This window comes from Penaeus vannamei, chromosome 8 (genome assembly GCF_042767895.1).
Source record: "Penaeus vannamei isolate JL-2024 chromosome 8, ASM4276789v1, whole genome shotgun sequence".
NCBI lineage: Eukaryota > Metazoa > Arthropoda > Malacostraca > Decapoda > Penaeidae > Penaeus > Penaeus vannamei.
This window is the reverse complement of record NC_091556.1, coordinates 11,019,346-11,024,345: the sequence shown is the minus strand read 5'-3', so window position 1 is coordinate 11,024,345 and position 5,000 is coordinate 11,019,346. Positions and strand designations below refer to the sequence as shown.

The following is a 5,000-nucleotide window of genomic DNA, read 5'->3' as shown; positions in this document are numbered from 1 at the left end:
TCATCACCATCATCATCATCATTACTATTATTACTGATGTTGTTATTGTTATCATTTCTATCATTATTATTATTACCACTATTATTATTTCTGAAACAGATCTTAACAAGGACGTCAGCGCTCGCAACCTCCGCCACTCCGCGAGAAAACTGCATCATTGCGTTACATTTCGCAGCGTGAAGGTATGTTCTACATTCTGTTTGCTTAGAACTTCAATCACTTTTTTGGGGGGAGGAGGGGTCGAGAAGTACATTTTGCATTCTGTTTGTCCAAACTGTATTCTACATTTGCTAAGGACAACGTTTTTTATTATTATTATTTTTTTTTAATTTCATTGTCATTTTTAAATATATTTGGAAGTACATTTTGAATTTCATCTGCCAAGAACGTCATGGATATGTCTGCTAAGAAGTGCATTTCTACTCCCTAGGAACTACATTTTACATTCTTACTAATAAGAGCTACATTTAGTTGCCAAAATATTCATTCTGCATTTGCCAAAAACTACATCTTATCTCCCAACAGTCTACATTATATTTGCCAAGAAATATACTGATTTATCTGCCCAAAACTACATTCTTCATTTGCCAAAAGCTATGCTCCCTTTAGAGTTTTAGAATGTCTAAGAACATTGTAAATGAAAGCGCAAATATGTAACTCTATAAATTTCTGTAGTGTAGAGAAAATGTATAATTTCTTGTTGTTTAAAGTACACCTAAATGCATTAATTTGTTGACTCTGCAAATCCGATTACGTGAATATTTCCAGCTTGTTATGTAACATTATCGTGAAAAATTCAAGAATGGAAAAATGAAGAGAAAGGATTGCATGTATAAATGTATGAGTATTAGTGTAGAACATGTCAATTTTATCTGCATCTTTCGCTTCTGTTGCATGCACCTTTGAAACACAAGAATCTCTCTCTCTCTCTCTCTCTCTCTCTCTCTCTCTCTCTCTCTCTCTCTCTCTTTCTCTCTCTCTCTCTCTCTCTCTCTCACACACACACACACACACACACACACACACACACACACACACACACACACACACACACACACACACACACACACACACACACACACACACACACACCCCTCTTCCCTCTTCCCTCTTCTCTTTCTCTCTCTTAGACGCATAATCAGCCACCCATACCTGCAAAGCAACCAGGTGCGCATGTAACCTATAAGCAAGACCTTTAGCCAATCAGTTGTAGATGTATTCTATAAGCAGGATCTGCAGCTGATTAGCTCTCTAATCAATACGCAAATGCTTGATGTAAACAATAACACTTGCTGAGAAACTCGTAAACAACCGTGCTTCCACATACATGCAGAGTGCTATGTCCACACTGATCTCAGATGAACGACGCCGGCCAAACAACAGGATGAGCTAAGCGTGATCCCCGGTGACGCCTCTGCCGTGTAGCGGGCTGTGCAGAGGCCTTCGGAGGGTAATCGCCAAAAGCAGAAAGATATAAAAATCTTTGTAATCATAAGTAGGCTGGAGCGCAAAACTTCATTTTGTTTAGGATGTGTAATCTGAATGTTAAAATCCTTCTAATCTCGGAAGCAGCTCGATCGGCTTAGCAGCGCGAACCAGCCAATCACTGAAAGAAATAGAAATATGATCATATCATGTCTTTTCATTTTCATATGTGTGATTTCCAGGGAATATCCTGTGCTTTGGAAATTTCTTACCGTCGTGATCTAAGGAAGGAGTAATTATTATGATAATCCTTTTCCATAGGCATTTAGGATGCTTTTAAAAGGATTTCCAGATGTATAATTTTTTCCATGGAGATAAGAACTGTAGCATTGTATTGTTGTTTTTCCCCTTGTTTAAACAAAATGCAATTGCCTAGTTTTCTATTTCCTCCAAAGAAAAAGAAGGAAACAGAGACAGCAGATTTGAGATCGTTTTATTTCCTATTCTTGGAGGTGTGAACGAATAGAGCAATTGAAGTGGTGTCTTTGAAGGAACCTTTGCATACACTTCAGAGGCTTAGATTTGTGATTATTCTTGTCTCGGCGTGACGTCACCAACCTGCGTCGTCGAATTGAAAATGAAAAGAGCTTAATATAAAGATCGTAGTCTGTTCTTCCGTAACTGAATTTATCGTGCACGGTGAACACACTCGCATGGAGTACCAGCCTGGGCGGTTCCAAAGCCTCATTTTAATAATTAAGTGAGAGATATTCTAATTATCAGTGCTTTTGGTTAAACGAAAAATATTTATTTGACTTATGAACCTTCCCAACAATGGACAACTGCTGATCTCGGCTAATTAACACGGTAAACGCTCGGTCACGCTAATACTTCTGTGTAAACGGAAATAATCCGGGACATGAAACGCAGCCAAGGTAAAAAGCCAGGCCCTCAAAGGCAACATCACTCCCGCCATCGCTTGAAATAATAGTTGTTGACCTGGCAGTGTTGCCACCATTGCGGCATTTAGTAAGCGTTTCCTCGAAGGGATATGAGCGCATTAATTAGCTGGTTTCCTTGTGTACTCGCTCCCCTTCGAAAATCGTTTAGCGCTTTAGTGCTAGATGTAGATCTCACGGTCTCGTCGCGGAGCCATTGCCCGAAACAGTATTACCAGCGTGTGTTGCCGGCGTTTGGAGTTGGAATATTATTATTTTTTCTGTCTCCCCCCTCTCGTCTGCACTTGTCTCTTCAATATCATAAAGGCTAGAGCTGCTGTTTTTCAATGTTTATTCTCTAATTTCCAGCGTCGTTTTAAACTCCATTACACCGAGAAAGAGAATTTTGACGTAGCAGTGTTATAGTCTCTGTGATCTTCCCACGTTACAGGGTCAACAGGGAGTGGCAATGTGCGTAGTTTTTATACTCGTCAGAGATGGTTCGCGTCCCGAGCACACCCATGCATCCATCCCAAGGATTCGACGCGGGTCTATTGTTTATATTTCCGCTTCATATACTGTCTTCGCATCCAAGTGGGTTGATAATGAAAGCGGATAAACGGATTAGAATGATAGATGTCAGACGGAATTTATTTAGAGGAATCGCCGAATCAAATTGAAATTTGTGTCACTTTGCACAGTTCAGTTGCCGACGGAATATCATTTCTGAGGTTGATAACTTGTATTCCAATGTTTCCTGTATTTTTTTTCCTTTTAACAGATCTAAAATGCAGTATGCGGAGAAATCGACGCTCGTAGGACGTCACATAGTAAACGAAAATCCCAAAAAGCATTTTTAAAGTTTGAATTACATATATAAGGAAACATTATACATTGCAGATGAAATGTAAACTCACTGTTTGCCAAGAGGGAGCCAACCCCTACCTGAGATAAGACCCCTAGCGCCGTGCTATTAGTCACAACACATCTTTTTACAGCGCAGCCCTCCTTCACGCATGCGCCGCGAGGGGGAACAAGTAACGGGTGATTATATTTTTACGCCCAACTGTCTCTTGTCTGTCAGTCTATGGCGTATGGTTAGGCTTTTTTGTGGAAAGAGATGTATTTGTGTAGCAGAGGTTTCGTATTGCATTGAACACTTATGTAAATTCTTTGTTGTGCACAGTAAACGCGCTTTGTACAGTGGAGCCTACAGCTGTTGACCGAATTAGGTTTCTCTTGTGACTATGCTGATGCTCATAATAAAAGGGATGATAATTAAGATAATTGTAGTGATGATAACACCTTCTATGATAATCGTAATACTGGTGTGAATATTATTATGAATGTAAATAACAACATTGGTCCAGCTAATAATGATGATAGTAATAGTCACTGTAATACTAACAGCAACAATATCAGCAACAGTAATATTCCAATACAAATATTTTAGAAAAAGTATTGTAAATTTAGAATAAATAAGAGCGTATTATCAACTTGCCGAGCTGCAACGGAAGCACAGTATAAAGAAGGATTTTAACTAACACATATACAGTGCTTAAATGATATCACAGCAATGATAACAAGTTATATTTGTTATACTATTATAACTGTTATTAATTGGAAGTGCCTCCCGTTCATGATAGCTTTCTTATAATATTTGCACTGATCTCTGTTTGCTGTCTTTAAAAAGTGTTCTTGTTATTGTATTGTTAGTGTAATTTCCATTTTACTTCATTCACGTTATTCACATTATACTTCTGACGTCATCCCATAATGTTAAGGGATGATATTCTAATATTAAGGATTGTGAACATGATTGTAATAATGATAATTATAACCAGAGGGGCAGTAATATGATAGGATAATAGCAATAGTAGTAGCAGTAGTAATAGTAGTTGTAGTTGTAGTAGTGGTTGTGTTGTAGTAGATACTGGTAATACTAGTGATAACAACAATGATAATAATGATAATAATAGTAATGATGATAATAATAATGATGATATTGATAATAATAATAATAATGATAATGATAATAATAATGTTAATAAGAAAATAATAATATTGTTAATGATAGCAATAATGACGATAATAATAATGATTATTATTATTATTATTATTATTATTATTATTATTATTATTATGATGATGATGATGATGATGATGATGATGATGGTTATTATTACTGTTATAATGATCATAATACTGATAATAACAATAATGATAGTTATAATAATGATAATAATAATGACAATAATGATAATGGTAATAATAATGATGATAATGATAACAATAGTAGTAATGATAATGATGATAATGGTAATAATAGTGATAATGATAATGGTAATAGTAATAATGATGATAATGATAATAATAATCATAGTAATTATGATAGTAATGATAATAATAGTGTTAATAGTAATGGTAATGATAATAATGACACCAACCCCAAGTTATGATGATAATAATGATAAAAAATAGAAAAATGCTGATGATGAAAATAAAGATGATAGTAGCAATAATGATAATACCTATTAGAAAAAATATAACGATAATGATAAGAGTAATGATAATGATAATGGTAATAATAATGATGATGATAACAATGATAAATATAATATTCCTACTATCAGTTAT

At 35.6% G+C, this 5,000-nt stretch overlaps 1 protein-coding gene across 1 annotated transcript in view; it reads left to right on the top strand.

Moving 5' to 3' along the window:
* Positions 1-100: 100 nt before the first annotated feature.
* Positions 101-5,000, top strand: part of pan (transcription factor pangolin) — a 461,828-nt gene continuing 456,928 nt past the window's right edge. Inside the window, exon 1 of the mRNA XM_070124340.1 lies at positions 101-182. The gene's annotated coding sequence lies outside the window, so the exon portion shown is untranslated. The remainder of the gene's footprint in view (positions 183-5,000) is intronic.